Source organism: Ambystoma mexicanum, chromosome 11 (assembly GCF_040938575.1).
Source record: "Ambystoma mexicanum isolate Mex_15411 chromosome 11, UKY_AmexF1_1, whole genome shotgun sequence".
Lineage (NCBI taxonomy): Eukaryota > Metazoa > Chordata > Amphibia > Caudata > Ambystomatidae > Ambystoma > Ambystoma mexicanum.
The window spans coordinates 1,028,695,791-1,028,717,168 of NC_090934.1; the positions used below are offsets into that span (position 1 = coordinate 1,028,695,791).

At 42.7% G+C, this 21,378-nt stretch overlaps 1 protein-coding gene across 2 annotated transcripts in view; it reads left to right on the forward strand.

The window, feature by feature from the left end:
* Nucleotides 1-21,378, forward strand: part of AKAP13 (A-kinase anchoring protein 13) — a 1,883,770-nt gene that overhangs the window by 28,002 nt on the left and 1,834,390 nt on the right. The window contains exon 2 of one of the 2 annotated variants that reach the window (XM_069624282.1): nucleotides 12,520-12,645. The exons of the other annotated variant lie outside the window; for it this stretch is intronic. The gene's annotated coding sequence lies outside the window, so the exon portion shown is untranslated. The remainder of the gene's footprint in view (nucleotides 1-12,519; nucleotides 12,646-21,378) is intronic. 2 annotated transcript variants of the gene reach the window in all.

Here is a 21,378-nt window from a genome sequence, read left to right on the forward strand (position 1 = left end):
TTATTAGACATTGAAAGGGTTTAAGTGTGTGCGTTTCTTTCCCCTCTCTCCTGGGTGTCGGTCTCTCTCTGTCCTATGCCTCCTGCACGCTCGCTCTCTCTCTCTCCATTTCACCAGCTTCCTCAGCCAGTCTCTCCCTCCCATGCTCTCTTCAATCTCGCTCTCCCTTTTACCTCAGCCTTGGGGTCTCTCTCCTTTCTCTTTCTCTCTCTCTTTCTCATATTCATATGTACATATACACCCCCTCGGAGTGTGGCTGAGACATGGCAACTTACTCATTTTCAGAATGTTATGGGACCTTTTATTTAAAATCTAGCTGCATTGTTATGGCCTCGAATAACTTTGGCTTGTCTGGGAATTCGATTGGCCATAGTCTTAACATAAACAATAGTTTTTCAGTTCTATTTGGCAAAACCCCAGGATCTCTTTGGGGAGATTATTGGTATTTTGCATGTGTATCCGGTTTTAAGCACACTCCAATCTTGTTGCTGTTTCCAGAGTCTTGCAATGATTTAGGACTCCCATTTGGAGTGGTGAATTGCTGCTCGAATATCGGGTTGATCATCAAGTTCGTTCGACCTTTGAGAGTCCTCAACCATCCTATAAGATGTTTGAGGCTTTATAAAAAAAGCCATCTCACTTCCTGGTTGCTTTTTGAGTTGTTGTTTTTTTAAGCTTGGTGATTTGGACGCTGAGATCATTTTGGCTTTGAGAAATGTGGTGGTTTAATATGTAGTTTGCTGCTTGGAGAGGGTTTGTAGACTTTTTTTTATTTTTATTTTTTATTTTTTATTTTTTTAAACCCCTTTCGATATTCTGTTCTGTTGTGTTTTTTAAAAACGACCTCAAGCCTTTCTGAAGGCTTGAGTGTAAGGCTGGCTAGTAGCCAGTTGAAAATAATCTTTTACTAGTTTGAAAATTAGATAGATTAACGTGCTGGTGCTGCCACAGAACCATGTCCCACTTCCAAATCATGGTAGGCTTTTCCAGGGGTCAAAGGAGCACTTTGTGATCTGATTAGAGATCTGTAGCAGACCTAATATATAGTAATCTCACAAGGAGTCTGCTGTCAGCATCAATTCCATACCTCTAATTGGTTCACTGCATCTGCGTGTTGTTCCCTAATTGGAGTTAGGATATTACTCATTGTTTACACGCCCAAGCACAAAAAGTGCTTCCAGTGAGGGAAGCTGACTTCATGCAGGCACTGTCTTTGAAGTGATTCATGATCTTTTTGTTCAAGCGCCCACACTTTGACAATGGTGGTCTGACAAAATAAGGGACACTGCTATACAATACTGGAGTACTAGGTGCAGGGCTTGGTATTTCAAGCAGCGACACAGCTGCGTTTCTGATAGTATGTGGAGTGATGTACTTGAGATCCTTTCACTGTTCTCAATTTCTGTGCATGGCACTGCGTCCTACCGGACATCATCAATCTGGTACCAACATTGGGTCACAAATGTTCTGTTGTTTTGCTCAATGAGGGACGGCAATCATTATGTGACATTGGGATACATCTATTTGGCATACATGTATCCGTGAACTTGACTCTGTGGAACTGAGATTTTATTGTGAAGTGCGGCTTCATGCTGTTTGAGAAAAATGTGCTTCATGAAAACAAAATGCTCACACGTGTCCATTTCTACGTTTTTAGTATTTTAGTATGGCAGATAACAGGCGTTTGTGCTTGCCAAGTAATCCAGGAGAAATGTGAGATAGCATTTTAATACTTATTTCAGATGTTCTGTCCAAGGATACAGTGATTCAAAGCATATTTCTTTATTTTTAATTTTTTTTTTTATTTCCTTTTTGAGTTTTTGGTATTCATCATACCATTCACAAAAAGGAAACGCAGTTTCAAACAATTACAAAGCATATTTGTGTTTTACCCTTTTGGGTCCAGAATAATCATCTGTTTTATAAACGTGCCAAAATCCCACATGGTGGATACAGAAAGGCATTCTGTACAGGCTGTGTTTAAAGGAAAACAACTGCTAAATGGATAGGGGACCGTTTTATTACCATGTATTTCATTGGATATATTTTTGTTCATCAGTACATTGGTTACCTGCTTTAATATTCTTCCTTTCAGGCTGTTTTGGTTTAAATCCAATGGTGCTCCTGGATGATTTGCTACTGGTGATCACATCATTCTCTCATGTTAGGTAAACTACAGCCACTGCAACAGAGGAGCCTAGTATTTGCTCTCCTTTGTCAGAGCACATTGGTGTGGAACGGGCACAGTCTTTGTCGAGGGCCTGATGAATGAGCGTCAGAGGGCTGGTCTGACACGCAGGCCTTGTCTTGTGTCTGACACCCCCAGTTAAACTAAAGGTGCAGTTTGTAATTCAAACACAAACGTAGATTTTATTTAAGCTAGTTAGTGAATGCACTTTAATGTTAGAACTTCACTGCGTGGTGGGGCTCTGTAGCCAGGTGGCTCAGCACATGGTGCCAGTTGTATCTGCACTCTATCAGGAAGACGCTGCAACTAGTTTGGGTCTACCACGCAGCCTGTGCCCTTTGTATTGCATGCAAGCTCATCACCAAATTTCGCCAGAATCTCCATTGTTTTGTGTAATGAAACTGCTCATGGTGCCATTTGGTCAAATACAAAAATGCTATTTTACAGGTATTGCACATGGCATCCACCACAAGAAAATGAAGCGGGGCATGATGTAGAAGAAATGCATGAAAGTGCCTCAACCAAATTCTGAAGTCTATCAAGTATCCTATGACAATGAAAGGCCAGATGTATGTTTGTCCGATGCAGTAATGCGCAGTAGACTGCCCACTTGGCGTTTTGTCACAGCTAGAGGGAGCTGTTGCCTCAGGAAATCTAGTAGGCCAGCTGTAAAGGTTTCCGATGCAGTGAAAATGTCTCTCCTCACGCACTTTGGCCCATGTACACTGGCGTTTACACTTGTTTTAAATGAACAAACAGTAACAATATGTTTGCAGGCCAGTGCAGAAGGGTTTTTCCAGCAGATCGCAAGAAAGTGTCTATACAAAACAGAAAGGGTGTAATTGCAACCTCTTTCTCTATATAGCATAGAGACCGGAACCACACTGTCTCCTTCACCCTCTACTGTGAGCCAGGCCTGGCAGCACGGCACGAGAGAACCTGCCCGCGACAGCATGTTTTGCATCTGCCATTCCTTAGTACCACAGATGAGAGATGTTTCTTGAGTGAATCCCAACAGAAGCCACACAAGTTTGCAGGTCTCAATAGAATAATGGCACATAAAATGATCTACCTACATATCCCCAACAGGAGACTGAGGCATCCACAGATTTCAGTTCTAATTCCTTGATAAACACACATTTTATTCCCAGTGAATTACACCTAAGGCTCTAAGTTTGAAGGCATTTATTTGTCCATCTGTATACTATATACATGTTAATTTGTTTAGGACATTTTTCTATATTTATCTGCATGTATTAATATTTGTCAAAGATAGTTTGCAACTAGTATTTTTCTGCATTTATTCGCCTTTAAAAGTCATCCATCTATGAAAACATGACATACAGGAGAGAAATGAAACAGAATTATTGCACATCAATGTCGGCTCCATTTGTAGCGGAACAACAAATGGTTGCTCCTGTAATTGCTGCTGACCGAAGATATATGTTCACAGCAATTTGAAGAACTTTAATATTATTTTTAATACGACTTGTACACTCTGCATGCTGCCAGTCTTCAGTGTGATTGGGCTGACGATGCATGCTTGACAGTGTAGGGAACCAACAGAAATACCTGCTTTTCATGTTTATCAATTTTCATAGATAGATGGGAAGCAGATTTTATTCCGTCTGTATTTGTGTGAAAACGGGGAGCCTTAATCGCACCTACACCACCTTTACACCCAGAAGAAATTTTGCAAGCACTTTAGAATCATTAGCTTGTTTTTTGCCAACCCGCATCCGTCCAGTTCACATGGGGTTAAGATCTCTCCACGCATTGTCATTGATGCAGGAATATGTAGCATCGTGGGCAGTGCACAACAGTGGCTGAGGAATAATTGTACAGTAGTGGCGGCATGTGTGGTAGCTGCAGAAATATAAAGGGGTTGGGGATTTTGTTTTGCGCTGTAACCATAACGTCACTTTTCAAGAGTTCATTTTCAATGATTTTCAGTGTTTAAAAAAAAAATGATAATAATATATAGCATTGTAGTAAATTAGTTTATTTAGAATACAATTCATCAAACTAATAGATAAATAACATCGTACAATAAGTACAAATATTGAATGTATCCTTAGCATAACAAATCAATACAATGTACATACTTGGTGCAAAGATATAAGCCAAATACCCAAATTGCAGTCAATTCCACTATTTGTTAAATTCTTAAATAAAACTTCACTCAAGAACTCTGTTAAAATATTGTATCTTGCAAATATTCCTTTCTCCAAGAATAATGTGTTACATTGGTTACACCTTCCAATATTGGGGTTTACAAGTTGAATTTGCAACATTGAACTGACCTCTTAATACAATTTCAGCATCTGCACCGTTTGCCAACACAAATTTAAACCTTAGTGGAATAAATTAATTGATTGCAACTTAATGACTGAGTGCAATATGGGTATTTTGTTGGGCTATGAAGTAGACTGACTCTTTCAGGTGTAGCGTCGAACAAGCCCAGTGTAGCTGAAAAATAATAGATCAATTGTAAGGAAGATTGAATGCATATATATTCAGGCGCAGCAAGGATCACTATAGGTACCTGGTGTGTAAGTTGGTGCAAATCTATACTAAATTAAGATTTCCCTTCGCAGCCACCAAAAGACTTTCCAGCCCGAGCAAATCCTTGTATCTTTAGCATTCAGAACATAAAAATATGCCACCCAACATAGTCTAAATTGCAATAAAAAGCGGTTTAGAGAAACATTTTTTTTAATTTAAGTGCACTATGGTTATATTACACACCTTTAGCACATACATAACAACATACATTCCTCCCGCATACCCAACATCTCATACTTTTACAGTACATCATTACACTTTAATACTTTGATAAAACAAAAAATTAAACATTGTGCAACAACATTCAAGAGTCATCAAAAATCCTCAAACTATCATAGGAACGCCTTTAAAACGCAGTACTACCCTACAATTATCTTTATAAATCCATTTAATATAAAATATGCAGCAATAATCGTAACCAACAAGCTCCCGGAGTAGATTCCACTCCAAAATTGATCAGAGGTGATAGTTCTAAGGTCACTAACAAACGTTTGATACCCTAAAGTACATTTCAATCCATCTCTGCCACCCCATTAATACATGGTAAAAGAAAAGATAGTCCCTCACATTTTCGGCGGGGGCACAACCTGGGCACACTGTGGCAAACAAATTGCCTAAATGGATTGTATAATGACCGAAAAACATTAAACATTGTGCAATCTTTTTATCATAATACATATGGTGGAATGCAATCGTTCAAAAAATTGTAAATCGTAAAGGGATAAAGTTTCATTAAACAGCACAACTAGTTACATTTGAAAAGTCTGATATACACATTCAAATACAACAAGTTGAGGTATCATGATAATATATAAAACTCAAAAAATGCTGGGGACAAATATCCCTAGTGAGAAGGTTATTTTGCTGAGGCAAGAAGGTATAGCCCAGCTCCACTTCACTTCTTTGATACGACTCGTTTCAGGCAGACTTGCCCTTCATCAGTTAAAGAATATCGTCACCGTCGCCCTTGTTAAGGGACCATCGCTGCGCTCAGGCCCTTAACTTGGGCAACGGGCCTTTACCTACAGGGTCGGCACGCTGCTTCGGGGCATATTGCCTCTGTGTTTTCTACTTTTTCAAGACTCACCAGACTTCTTCCGTCATACATCTTGAAACTTTCTACTGTAAATGTATATGGTCCTCCGTTGGCATCGGATATATTCCCAAGTTTAAATTCTTGGTGTCTTGGGTCCTGCAGTTGACACAGCACTAGCTTCTGTCAAATGAAAACTGAGCAAATGTTTCTAAAGTCAATAAAAACAGCCCAGAACCCATGTGACTTGTACACTCATAAAATCTATGCTCACATGTTCCATCTATTGCATTATGGTCCTGGAGCCTGAGGCTCAACAAAAAAATGCCTAGTTTTAAGATTTCACCAAGTCCATAGCGGCTTAAAGTATCGCAAAAATCTATTTAAATGAGCCTGAATTACGGCTGCTCGTGGCTCAAGGAAAATGCTGTCTAGAACTTTTAATGAATGTAGTAGACTCGGCTTCTACAGTGCACCAATTGCAAGATGGCATTTGGTTTGCTGAGTGACAAAGTATGTTATTAATTGAACAGTAGATATGGGGAGAAGCAGTGACGCAGACATCCGGAAAGCCACACCACGATGACTGGCATTGCAATGGAGAATGATATCTTCCGCTACTTGCATGCAAGTGGATAACGGACATTTGTCCTTCAAAGAGCATGGAGCAGTGGTTTAAGAGGGAGACCAATTAAAGGGGTACTCGTAGGCACGGAAGCAATATTGCATGGGTGAAGGAAGAAGTACAAGTAACAAAGGGTCCCGTTAATAAATATAAGAATAGAAATTCTTGATCTAGACATTAAGCAGGGTTCAAATTGCTGCGAGCTATTTAGCCCCTGGTCCTTCATTAGGAGAGCCTGGTTAACTCAAACCCAACAGTTACCAGGAGCACTTTTGGCTCCTCGGGACCACTGGTGCCTTACAGTATTTAACAACTGTAGTGGTTTAGAATGTAAATAAAGAACACTTCATACACAAATATATAACGGGAAAAAGTTAGTGTGCATTTTATGTGGAAGTTAGATGTGCCGTCTACTCTCTGCGGTCCCCAGCAGTAATTCCTGTCTACTGGGTGATATCTGGCACCCAGGAGCTGGTTTTAGCTCCTGCTCCAATTTCTAGCCCTGTTAAGCATAATGCCCGTCAACCCAGACAATATACATGCATAAAAGGTCCCAAAGAAGATTACACTATTCTTAACACATCAATGTAAATTATATTTTTTGCCAGTTGCCAAAGCAGTACCAGCAGTGTATGCTAAGCAAGCTGTGCCTGATATATGTTCCCAGTTTGCACCACAGGTTTTGCTTCATAATCCCAGTTAGCCAGCTGAGGTAATTGCCCTGTCCCATCTCTCGACCGCACTGCATACCCCTGTAGCACTTGCTTGTAATTACAGACCACAGAGAAGCTTTTGGCACACACCACACTGGCACCTACAGCATCGTGTTATTTCTGTTGGACACAGTAAGGCACGCTCTATGAACCCGGCATCCTGCCAGCAGACAATTGAGTCTGGGGCTGAGGCGAGGTGGGTTCAGATGCAGGACTGGGACTCGGCTGCTTCTCATAATTTTACATCTTTGCTCCAGGTGCATGTTCAGTGGCAAATTTCCAGATTTGTTTTTGCACATCGCCATGTCCAATGGAATCTCTGGCACGTACCATTTTGAGCAGGAGTAAGCGCCATTGGAAGGATCCAAATACGACTCGCAGTCATGGTACTGGGCCACCGTGTTCTATTTTATTTAAACAAGCCATGATGAAAAGAACCCACATCTCCGGAGAATCCAAATGCTGTTTAAGTGCTAAGGGTGTGTATGCCAGTCCTGAATTCGCAAAAGGAATCATTGTAGGCTCCGCCCACACGTCACTACCGAACGCAATGTTGGCACAGTGAGCTTCAGACCATGAACACAATTTGGGAAAAATGGGCCTGGCAGTTGAACACGCACTTTCCAGTTATTTTTAGCTCGATTGATAAGCTCGCTTTGGAAAAAGGTTCCTCGATTATCAAGCCCTGCTGAGTGCTACTTACAACCCATTGAACGGCTTGGACTTGTGCTTGCTAGGATGCCAGGGTGATGAACGCAAAAACCCTCCCTTTATGAGCAGGGTACGCAGGTATATTTAGACTCTTGTTTGTGGGTTAAAAGGTTCTTCATATGGAGGATCGGGTTAAACATATATGTGCACATCTGTTTCCTGTGTGCACAACATAACCTTAATTTGAGTGCACCACTCCTGTAACATATTAAATAATTTCGTAGCGTACAAGTGTGGACTAATTGCAAATCTTTGCTGTCTCCATGAACCAAGTGTGTGCGTTTCTGTAGCTTTATCCCTCATCCTCGAGGATATCCTGCCTGACAGCCGAGCTACGTCTGCCAATGCAGTCGTGACGACCACAATAAACGAGCCCTTTATTTTACTGGCAATACCAAAAGAATTAGATTGCAGTTAAGAATAGAATGGTGTGCTCTTCTAGGGTGCCAGTCAAATATGATGTCTGTTTGTGTTGATCTGTCTCTTAAGAGACACCAAACCTGAAGACAACCTACTACAAAGTGCTGGGTTGAATCACACAGTGCAGAAAACCAAAGTGACTAGGAAAATAAATAATATTGCTGAGATTTCTGGTAAACCTCGATATGCTGCTTGACAATTCTTTTTAATTGCCTCTCGTAGAAGTCTGGTTACTGTGGAGAGGAAGTTTCGGAGTATGGGGGCATTATGTGGGTTCGTGTACCCCTATAATAGTAAACTGAATGAGAGACCATAGTGGGAAATTTGGTCCTAGCTGTCTCCTTGTCTTAGTGGAGAGCTGTGGGTTTGTTTCAAATGGGATTCCCGGGGGAACAGTACCCACAAACTGAAGAAGGCCCAAATTGCAGTCAAATGATTTTACTGGCGACTTGATTTATTATACTTGCAGCCTAGCAGATATGAGAGAACATAAAAGGTGTGTGTGTTTGCGCGCACATATACATTTGTGTTATTTGTATAATTACATTCAAGGAAAACACTATAGTTACAGGGACGTTAAGTTGAGAACTTTATGCAACAAAACCCTGAAATGCAGCTAAAGCCACCTTTTAAATTTGCGCCCCTTGTTGCACAGCCTAGGACCATAATGCTGACCTCACAGACCACATTACTGATTACATCACAAATTACGGTATAGCAGTAACTGGCATTAAGCATTTCCTTCAGCCATGGTCAGTGTGGATGACCAAATATACTTCAGCACATGAATGGGTGCTAGTCATGGCCTTCAGTTAGTGATGGTGGTCACAAACTTCACTGACCACAAATGGGATGGGTGGAAGGTTTCGAATGAATCTAAACCACTGGCAATTGCTCTGGGCAACCTTCCACACCACCGTTTTTTAGCCCGTCTGTGCCATTGCAAAAGGGGACCAGCCATGTGAAAATAATTCAGCAGCTGCTGTCACCGAAGGTAGCAGCCCAGCCCGAACTGCTAGGCCAGGTCCCCTCTGCACAGAAAACCAAGCAACCCCAGACATGTTTCGGCCTTGTTGGACCTCCTCAGTGAGGTGCAGCCTGGTTCCCTATGGGGCAGCGAGCAAGGGACCCACGTCTGGGCATACCCTCTCTCACAAAGAGAAACAAACTGACCACAAAAGTAATGGGTGGAAGTTTCGAATGAATCTAAACCATTGGCAATTGCTGTGGGCAACCTTCCACACCACCGGTTTTTAGCCCGTCTGCGCAATTGCAAAAGGGGACCAGCCATGTGCAAATAAGTCAGCAGCTGCCGCCACTGAAGGTAGCAGCCCAGACCGAACTGCTAGGCCAGGTCCCCTCTGCACAGAAAACCAAGCAGCCCCAGACATGTTTCGGCCTTGTTGGACCTCCTCAGTGAGGTGCAGCCTGGTTCCCTGTGGCGCAGCAAGCAAGGGACCCACGTCTGGGCATACCCTCTCACACAAAGAGAAACAAACTGACCACAAACTTCACCCATGTGCACTGAATATTTTAAAACGTGAACAGGCTACCAACCATAGATTTTGGCCTTTACCAGTGGATACAGCTTTCAACCCTGTCCACTGCAAATTATATACACCGATCCGGCACTAGCTCTGGACTTCAGTACAATACTGGCCAGTGGCTACAATCTTTGGCTGTGCCCACTATTCTAACATATAAATGGGGCACTAGCTATGGTCTTCGACCTTGAGCAGTTTGTACATCTTTTGGCCATGTCCACTGTATATTTTAAAATAATATGCAATAAGCGATGGCCTTCTGCTGTGCCCACTGTATATTATATTGTATACACTGACCAGTCACTAGCCATGGTCTTTAACACATACTAGCCCGTGGCCACGGCCTTTGACTGTGCCAAATATATATGCTAACATCTTAATGGGCACTAGCTATGGCCTTTAATAATGGCCACTGACTGCAGCTTTCAACGTTGCCCACTGTATATGTTAAAACAGTGATGGGCTATTAGGCATGGCTTTTAACCATGCACACTGGTATTTTTGAACACTAACTGACCACTAGCTAAGCCTTTGGTGCTGGCCTGTGACCCCAGACTTTGTCATGGCCAAGTACACAGCCTAAATTGTTGTTAAGGTAATCAAATATTTCATGAGCTAACTTATAAATGATGTTATGTCTTCCATTATTGATGTAATCAGTAATATACAATGTAATGAGTGTTGTCACCAGTGATCGCATCAGTTATGTGATTTGTAATGTCGTCAGTGTTCCTTACAGCATGTAATTGGGGATGTCATCAGTGATGTCATCATTGTGGTACTAGGCTGCGCCACAGGGGCTGTGATATTGAGGTTGCTTTAGCTGAATTTCAGGGATTTTGTTGTGTTAAGCTCTCACCTAACGTCCCTGCAACTAATATTTTTTCCTTGAATTTCAAGGGTTTTGTTATTCCATGGATTTTTTTTTATAATGGTTCCAGATCACTAGCATGCCTTTTAGCCATGGTCAGTGGCATGACCTTTGGCTGTGCTCTCTGTCCATTTTAGAACACTACCAAACCACTAGCCATGGCCGGTGGGCGTGGCTACTGTATCTTTTAAAACACTTGCAGCCCATCGTTCAAAGACATTCATCAATCACAAACTAATTTTGTCCTGTTTTGACGGAGGTATTATGTATAAAAGATTACAGGCTTTGAGAAGTCACAATGTTTTCAGACATTGCGCAATGAGATTACATTATTTGCACACTTTGGTTAAGCAGCATGCTCCAAGCCCCCTCTTTTATGGCCGGTCTCTTGGGTCTGTTGTGATACATCTCACAACTCCAACTAACCACATTTAAGCAGCATAGAAACGGGGGAGGGGGGGAATGACTGGCTGCAAGAATAACATATGCCCAGATACTTTCTGCACCCATAGCGAAAATCAAAAGCCGGCACCCATGAATATACATAGTGTAAGTGTACATTTACCTTAAAGTGAAATATACAAATGTAGTTAATTTGACCTTCCCCTTAGAAGAAAGTGTGCAAGGCAAAATAGCATTAGACTTTAAAAAAAATAATATGAACACCACACCTGAGAGAGGAAATGTTCCAATAAATGTTCTGTCTAAGTATAAAAGGTTCTCCCCTTTTAAACACAGCAATCTGTCGTAAAATATTCCTTGTGAACAAAATCCTGATATGAAACAAGTGCTTGTGGTCTTGTGGGTAAGCGTCATGACAACCTGACTAAAATTCTGGTAGCCAATTAAGCTTGCCAACCTAAAATAAAAACATGTGTTGCGTCCACACTATGAAAAAAAAGTTACGCTGCTCACCCACATGTGTTCTTGTGCCCTGAAAAGCCGCCACAATGAGGGTAGAATAACTGCACCAGTGGCCAGGAATCCAAACTCTCTTGACACATCGTGGGCAAATACTCATGACTTACTTGCCCTCATCATTTCCCGTCCTCTCCCTCACATTTGCCTTTCAACAATACTCTCCTTTATAAATATAACTTGAAAAGTACACATTCCATAGTGTCATTCAAATATATAAATCCTTATTGAACTAGGTTAGGCAAAAAGTGTACAATTGTGCCATTATTCCCCCCACCCCCGCCTCTTGACTGGCAGACTACAAATACCAGAATCAATTCAGCAAAAAGCAAACAAATGGTTTCTTGAGTGCAATACTTTCAAGGACTGACCGTAGCATAGTTAAAAACAAAATAAAAGTGGATTCCATGGGTTTTCTTAGTGTGTTATGAGATCTTTGAATCACCTTTTTAATGCAGTGGCAATACAGATGATGGACAAGCTGTTCATAAATGACGGCAACTGCCAAATTAGGCGGGGACTAGAATTGTTATTCATTGTTCTTAGGAGTCGTCTTTAATGCTCATAAATTCTGAGAACAGGCAATGAATATAAGAGGGTCAACAGTTAGGACGGCTCCTGTCATATGTGGCAGTTGATATGAGGCTTATTAACCCAACTTATAGCTGTAACAATAGACAGAATTGTACAGGCTGTCCACCTATGTACTGACTTCTTAAATTAGGTGGGGTTTTCATTTCGGATCACATTTAATACTGTAAGGTTGTCTTAAATTACAAAATGCACGCGCCGGCTACCATTTTATCACTTCGGTCTCAAAGCGTTGCGCCATCAGAGCTATATACTATTATCTTTATTTGCATTTGAGCACCGCTAGTGAAAATAACTTTATGTATTGTTTAAGTAGTGATTACAATGCTGTTCTTTTTAGGTTTGGGAACATGCCTACATATATGAAGACGAGAATGACCCGGTCTCAAATTAATAGGAATCCATATACTGTGAACACACAGGAATGAGGTGGAAAACCATTTGCATTTGGGCGTCTCATTTAGAGGTACAGATGTGTCCTATGGTTTTATTTCATGAGCAGTGAATTGTGAATGACACTGTTGTTGATTTGGTTACACTCTAATGAGACTACTCTACACTTATATTTTCTTGTTTACCAAATCAAAATCTAATAACCATGAAAGAGCATTAGAAGGGCTATCCGCCATACATTCTCATTTGTATATAATGGTTATTTTGCTAACAATTGACATTCTCAATAAGTTAAGTATGGCTTACTCATTTCATACGTTATTTTCTTTTCTCTCTTTTCGTTGTATTGGTCTAATTTGGAATCAAATGAATAACTGATCTAATTTTGGAAATTGCGCAATATAAATCCATGCGACATCTGTTAATTGTCACCTTTTCGATCGCCTCTTAGTCTGCATTCTCATTTGATCTGCGTTCTCGTTTGAAAACTAAAAGGAAGTACTAATCGTTGCTTTTGTTTGATACTATGCTATTGCTCTGATAAAGCCCAGAGGGAGAAACTGATGGTTAAGCAGTTGGCACAGTTCTGGTTGGACTTCACCTTCACGAACTCACTTGAAATATATGTCTGCTGTAATTACTGACTTGTAATTTGAAACAGTGTCATTTTTTGAGAAGCGCTTGTTGTTAGGGGTACTTATGAGTTTGCATTTTGTTCAAGCTCTTGGTTGTGGGCCGTTTCCCTTGCATGCAGCTCTTTTTAAAATTATTTCAGTGGCGCAGCCTCGTATGCACGGACAACCACACTTGGTATAAACTTATTTTAGGATACAGACATTTCATCAAACTACTTGGTGCTGAACCAAAGGTAAAGATTGTAGTTTTATGTATAATCAAAATGGTTACGTGTTCAGCCAAACTTTCATCCTCCACTTGTATTCAAATGTTGTGTGGTGCTGTAGATTCATTCTTTTATTTGTGATTACATAGCTCATCAAGTCGCAGCCAAAGGGGTAGCATTAAATGGCTAAGGGCTTTGAGCGCAAGTGCTTAATAGTAAGAAATAGTATGTGTTGGTAAATATATCTAACACTAAAGGATCTGTCCGAATGTCTGTTGACATCAAAACTCCACCGTCCTGTGTCATAACCTACTTCTATCCCTTACACTACAACTAAAGAATACTTTGACAGAATGTTGCTTTTACGAGAGAATGACTCCTTTCTCCTGGTGTGTTAGGGAGAATTGTCTGTTTAGGCTGAATTTCCTAACCTAGTGAGTCCCCAGCAGCTTTGCTGGATTTCTGGAGTTTGTTTTTTTTCTCCTGCCAAGAGTGAGTCTCTTTTCTTGACACTCTTGGACATGATTTGAGGGGTTCCTTTGACTGTTAATGTGTTTTGTGGGCTATGGGGTCTTTTACTCCATAGGGTCTCATGTGTTTTTACTATGTGTTTTACCCAGCACCCTCAGTTCAGTGACACAGGGGTGTCCTAGTGACACCCCACCATAGACTCCATACCCTGGGTCTGACTACTGTCTCCCAGGGCATGTAAAGTCACCATTGGCTTTACTAGTCCCAGATTATGAATGAAACCAGTACAAACCATCAAATTGTGGACGTACTGGTCGGGGCAATTTGATTGCCCCGGGGTCTGTTAGTTGAGGGGGCACGTCTCCGTCCCCCCTGATCGAGTTTTGGCTGGTGGCAGTGGATACTACTTTTTATTTTCGACCGCGAATATTTTCCTATGGGATTTTCCCATTGTTCGAGGCTACCAACTTTAATTATTTAATTCTCATAGCCTCGAACATACCGCCGGTTTATTTAATATTAATTAGCCCGTTGGTAGTTTTTGCCAGGACTCGATTCTAAAATGGCGTTTGTGTTCTCTTCTGTGACTCCAACCCAAGTCGAGCCCTTTGTTCCACTTTTTGGCGGGCTTCTCCGCAGAACCCTCCAAAAGTGGTGCCACTCTGTCTGGGTACCACAGGGGGTGTGGGAGGAGTTTAGGCACCCTGGACTGAGTTACCTTGGTAACTCAAGTTGCACGCTTGTGTGATTGGCCCAAGTGGTGAGCCGGCCGGCTCACCACTTAGCATGTTTGATTGACAGCTAGGCTGAGTGAATGGGGGTGTGCTGCATAAAAGCAGGGCTTTTGGGACTGGAACTTCAGAAGTCGCCAGAGGACCTGAGAATCCGACGAGGGAGAAGCTGAGCCAACCTGCTATGACGACACCACCGGTGGAGCCCTGCGGAACCGACTCACCACTTCGCGACGTCAGAGAAGATCTCTCGGCTGGAGAGTCTTCTTCCCCTGACTGGTGGGCACAACCAGTTTACCTTCTTTTCCTCGCATCCCAGGACGTCTTGTGGTCGAATTGCCCGTGCCAAGCACCCCGGCAACCGGATAGCCACTTACCACTGGACCGCGAATAAAACGACCGCTCCTTTTACTTGAACTCCGCGGCTGGTTTCTTCTCTGGCAGTGCAACGGACTCCTGTCTTCCTCCCCGACGAGATCCTCTCTTCCCCCGGACGAAGCACCGACTTGCATCCGCTGCCAGGAACTGCCCGCGCTGGAGTATTCTCATCACTTTAAGGTACCGTGTCCGCCAGGCCTCCCTTTCTAAAGATTGCTACAAGGTAATAATAATAATCCCTTAACCTTCTGGACTGGGCTGGCCGCCTTGACCATCTAACTGGTCCCTTTCTTTTGATCCAAATCTTTCTGAACCTTTTCGAGACTTTTGTGCACTTTACAACCGTGTGACCTTGGACACATTTCGTTCTGATCCTCTTAAAGTGGATCCGGCTTTCTGAACTCTAACTTCACGGTTTGATTCTGCCTTCCTCTCTTGCTGTGTTCTTGTGAAAGTGTTGGGATCTGTTTCAATTTATACTCTGCCTTTCTCTCCCTTTTTAAACCGAATTATTAGAGTGCCATCTGCGTTAAGCGCTCACCGCTGTCTGAAAATAAGTGGGGCTTTACTTAAGACTTGTCTAATATTCTTTTAAGGGAGTGTATATCTTTTAGTGACCGTGTTTTTGAACTGCTTAATATTAGTGCCTGTGTGTTTTATTAGATGTGGTTTTAAATAAATAATTATATCTCTTTTACACCAAGCTCTGGTCAGTGTTTGCTTGTTCTACTGTGTTCTTTTGACCTATTGTGAATACTTTGTATACTGCCTAACTCTTCTTGAGGGAAGTCTGACTGCTCAGCCACAGCTACCAAGTGAATCTGTGTGGTATAGACTGCTACCAAGTGGGTTTACTGCCAAACACCTGTAGTCTTAAATCTTTTGCAGTGGTCCCAGAGGGAACTGCACAGGTTCTTCCCCTGCTGTCTCTTAATCAAAAAGGCTTTTTCTTCAATGTTCAGAACCAGGAGAATGGCTCCCTTCTCCTGGCATTGGTAAAGTCCCAAATCATTTTCACATACTCAGTGGACTTTTGCTTGCCACGGCGACGAGGATGCTTTCCTCGGATGCTTAGTACACTTTTGTCGGGTCTCCTGACCCTTCTCTGGTGGTCAGTGGGCCTGTTGCTACCACTTCGATGAGGACGTTCTCCTCTGATGCTTAGTTCACTTGTGTTAGGGTCCCAGACCCTTCTGTGGTGGCCAATATTCTTATTGCTGCCACTGCGACAAGGGCGTTTTCCTCGGATTCTCGATGTGCTCGTGTTGTGTCCCAGACCCTTCTCTGGTGGTCAGTGTCTTATTGCTAAAAAAACAAGTGAAGGTGGGAACTGCTAGCTTTATATAGTTCTCTTGAATTGTTTAATCCTTTTTATATTCTGATTATAATATACTAGGTTAAATCTAAGTCTTCGCGGCTCAGTGGTGAAAAAAGCCCTTGGCTCTAGTCTGAAACATATAGCTATTTAATTCCAGGGTCACTACTGAAAAAAACCATATGCTCTTGCTGTGCTCAAATGTGAACTGCATATAACTTTGAATCTGCAGTTAATCGCTTAATGACTCATTGTCATCCAAAAGACATCATTTCAGTTACAAAACACAGTTCATTTTTAATTTTGGATTGAGCAGTGTCAATACATGGGTTCAAAGTTGACTATGCGTTTCAGATTAGATCCATCCCCAGGGCTGAATCCTTACCGCGTAACAAGTGTCAATAAATTAAAAATAAAAACAGATAAAACATGGGGGAAAATGTTAGTTCTCTATTAACACATGAAAGATTCAACGCACAACTGAATCACCATTTTCTTCTGATCCTTCAGATCTGACACAACATACTTTTCTTGAATTCGTACTCCCTTTCTTCTCTAATTTCTTGATGCACAACATCATATGCTCCATTTTATTTGAGAGATCAAGAACCTCTGTTCTCCCTTTGTCCATATTTCCACAATAATCTTGTTCTTCCTCAACATGAGCATGAACGGATCCCTCGGACAGTCATTGTAGGTTGTCCCAAAGCTGCATTTATTGGCCAATTCGCAATGGCCTCTGATAAAATCTTCAATGGTCTTCCCCTTAGCTTGTTCCATTATTTTGTAATGGTAGCGCTCTAAAATGTTTTTCTTTCCTCAGAGTGAATATCCATTTTCCGTAGAATCCCTTAATACATACTTAAATGTTCCCCACCAGCTTGCCCCTCCCAACTGGGAGGAGTCACACCAGGCTTTGGCAAGCTTTTCCAAATCCTGCGTCCCTCAAAACCTAAATTACATCAAGAGGGCACGCTTATGATCCACACTAAATGTTGGGCCATGTATGGCGAAAGCAAAATCATGGAATTCCTCCTTCCACGTCTCCCACTGCACTTCAGGCTCTCCAGTGCATGATAGAAATTGTGGTGTTAAATGAGCCATTCGTAAGCTGAGTGTACAATCAACCTTTCCAAAAGTTAAGTAAAATGTTCCTGAGGCTACACTGGCCACAATCACTTATCATAAGGAGTTGCAATCAAGATTGCCCGACTTCTCAATGTCCACCTTGTGCTGTCCTGGCATGTTAACCTGATGCCAACGTGGCCTTCCCAGCCTGCTTCAAGAATGGCCACTAATGATGGAGGATTTCGATGTCCTCAATCCATATAAACTGCTTTTGAGATGTCCGCTGATGTGCCTGCCCTAGAGATGTCCGCCCCATTGAAGAGGATGGCACTGTCGCATGAGTATGCCTGGCCTTAAGATGGCCACTGGGATGGCTTGCACGTGATTGGCCAGTGCATTGGCCTAACCCCAGCTCCTCATAAAATGGCCAGTTGGCAGTGCCACTGAGGTTAATTGCCAGGGTCTCCCCTTAACTCCAAATTTGCTGCACCAGCTGGCCCAGCTCCGCATGTCCCCCAGGACTTGATGCTTAAGCGATGAATCCACTGCTCCCTCCTGTACTACAGGATGCTTTACTGGAGATTGCAGAACCTCTTCCTCCAGGCAACGCTACCTCTACTGGTGCTGGGCTCGGATCAGCCTCTGGCTGCACCTGCTGTCCACGCACCTCAGCCACACGTTATGAGGCTTGGGTTGGAAGGATGCGGTCCCCCGACAGCTGGCCATGGCCTGGGGGCCCTTGTACGCCGGCCATTTGTCACCACTAATACAAAGTGAGTACTCTTTATCTAAAGTGCTTCTGTTTATTAGCACGAGAGTAAAAGCAGTACACAGGTAAATGGGGCCTAAGCAACCATCAGACATCCACCAACTGCCTTCCACACTAGAACCTTACCTGCCATCCATCTCAAGCCCCAACAATTCACAGCATAATACAGAAATGTTCTTTCCGAGTGACAACGATGGATTATAAAACCACACACAATGTATTCAATATAACAGGGTCATTCTGCTTACAGCTGAGTTTTGCTTCAGTATGGAGCAGATTGCAATGTTAGGCATGTGCGCTGACACTTGTTATTGGCTGTGCAACGTCATGTAGCAGTTTCCCTTCACCCCACTGCCGGGTGGGGTGTACTGGTACATGCCCACTCTCTGGAGGCTCTGTTTGAACCACCGCTGGGAAGGCTGGTATGTGTACATTTGGAGAGCATGCAGAGAGAAATTGGATAGCATCTTGCGACTTAAGTATAGGGCGATCAACCATCATGCACAACAAAGGGACGGGGGCATAGGCCCTCCCAACTGCTCCCTTAAGGGTAAGAGTGGCTCTGGTTGTCACACTGTAGGCCTTGTACTCCAGGCTGAGAGGGGTCCCCATTCCCCCTTGACCGGGTCAGACTGACCCTGTCGCTCATAAAGGGTGATGCATCAGTTGAATCCCCAGTCGAGGCTGCAGTGAGTGTAGTCTGGTGAGGGTTGAGTCTCTTTTGTTTGCTTGCAGAAGTGGGTCCTTTGCTGAGCAGATGGCGTTCTAACATTGCTGTCCCCTTGTGGCGTGGCTGACTGTGGTGGCAGGCTTTGTGAATGCTGTGAGGGGGCTACGATGATGTTTATGGTGTTATCTGCCATTACAGGAGAGTTGCATTTGGTTAGAATGCCCAATCCCTCTGAGGGGACGGATGTGATGTGTAGGTGCAGGGGGCAATAATTGATCAAAGTGACGAGCAGGTTCCCTCGTAGCAGAGGTTTCTATACCAGTGATCGCTTTACACGAATGTTTGGTCTGTGTGTCTCCAAGGCAATAACAAAGATTTGCTTAATTTGCCTGCTGCGCTTGAAGGGAGAGTTCGTTCACGCAGCGATAAACCAAAGTAATTGATTTTATATGTAATGATTAGCTTCTTCATGTTTGCTCAGAGACCTGCGAAGACAACTTATTTCTCCCACTTTAACGGTCAGAGAGGGAGAGAGAGACTCGTGGGGCAGACTGACGTACCTTCCGTTCTCATTCTGAATTTGACCTTTCTAAGGACAGCTTGTTTCTTCTACAACCACTGAACTCATGTATGGTCTGGAGGGAGATCTATTTAGCCCTTTTTGGCAGGGAACTGCGTTCATGGCTGTAGACCTGCAACTTTGTTCACCTTCTGAAGCAAGATGCTCTCTGGTGCTGGTGACAGTTTCTTTATCTCAAGAGCGCGATGCTTTCTGGTTGCTGAAGGAGGAAAAAAAACACCTTGTGTTGCGCTCTACAGCGTCTGGATCATGCTTGTGGGACACTGTTTATGCTCGAGCTGAATACTATTCATCATATAAGTTTAGCGCCGCTCTGAGCCTCATCTGCGGGCAGCATGCCGCTTTCTGATGGTCCAATATCCCAACAGATGCTCAGGAACAAGGTGTGCAGTGTGACAGTTCATCAATTGATTTATTTTGATATTCAAAGTACCTTAAAATCACATAGAAGTACATTTTCCAGTACTTGTGTATGAGGCAACGTGCCTCGTAGACAAGCACTGTGACGAGGACGAGTAAGTTTAGGAGTAATGAAGATTACCGGCAAGTAAATGGAGCATTCACCATACACACCTACAACCATTCACCCATACATTTACATGTGCATCCATTCAACATACACTCACACACGCACATCCAGGCAGCCACCCATGCTTCATGCACTCACTCATTCACACACATTATATTATATACACACACTTCCATGCACGCACACACATTTACAAAAAATACATTTTCTTAACTTTGAATCTGTTGATCCTTTACAGGGAACGAGGCCTCCAGCTCCCTGCAGCAGGAACACATGTTCCTGTCATGGAGCTGGTGGCCTCCATATCAGGTGTGCCTAGGGATCCATGTGACTTTAAAAAAAAAATGATTCTTTTTCAAGTCACTTTGCCTTCATAAAGACATTATTTCGTTTTGAAGTCCGAGGCCCACCTCCCCTCCCCCCAGAACACGTTAGTAAACCCGCTGTGGGGGCCCTCCTCTATGCCACTGCTGATGAAGGATTTGCTCATCAGTGACTCTCAATTTTGGTTTTGTGTTGGGCCCAGGCACATAACACCCGTCCAGAAAACACTAGTGTTAATTCTCTGGGCAGCACGACACATTAACATGTTTAATGGACCCTTAGGTTTGGAGGTAGGAAACACCAGGGAGGGGATCTGTTATAAACATTCCCTTAGCCACAACAAGCTCGTTCTGGCAAAGTTTGTTCTCCTGCTGGTTCACATTTGTGACAGTTCGGTTGGTGCTGCTTTAATGTAGGAGGTAGTTGGATGTATTTGTATTTTAAATGCAATAGAAGGGCTGTATACTTTACAAATAGATTACAGAAAAATAAGCCAGACCTGTGGCTTTCCCAAGACTGGCCTTGGCCTATAAAACAGCATTCAAACTTTAATTCCCAGCAAGCCTGCATGCTCTTCTTGAAAGTCCCAGCTTAGGCACGCTAAATCTGATTTAATAGTTGTGCACTGCCATTGGACCTTTAATATTAGTCCAGCTTCCTGAGTTCAATAAAGGACAATATTGATCTGTTCATTTAGTTTGCTTAAAAAAGATTCCCAAGGAAGTTTATTTTAAAAAGAAACTTGAACATGAATGACATATATATCACTTTTATGAAATCAATAACTACATTATTTGCTGCAGTTGTCTTGAGCCTGAAGTAGCATATGCACAGTCACTTTTTCTTACTGCCTACCTTTTTATTATGCGTTCTTGCATAAACTGCCTTTTAGCTGTTGGGGCTCACAAAAAAATAAAATAATAAATATATATATTCCTCCTTCCATGCCTCCTTGAAATCTTTTCTTCTTCACCCCCCGTCCTGACATGCCTCTTTAATTTCTCCTATTCCCCCTTTATCCGCGCGGGTATGGTGAATTTGTTGAAGGTGCTAAAGGCTCTCCCATGTCTAGCTCTGCCTCACAATAGATGTGGAAGAAAGCCCCTGCTAGCCACTGCCAAACCACTCGT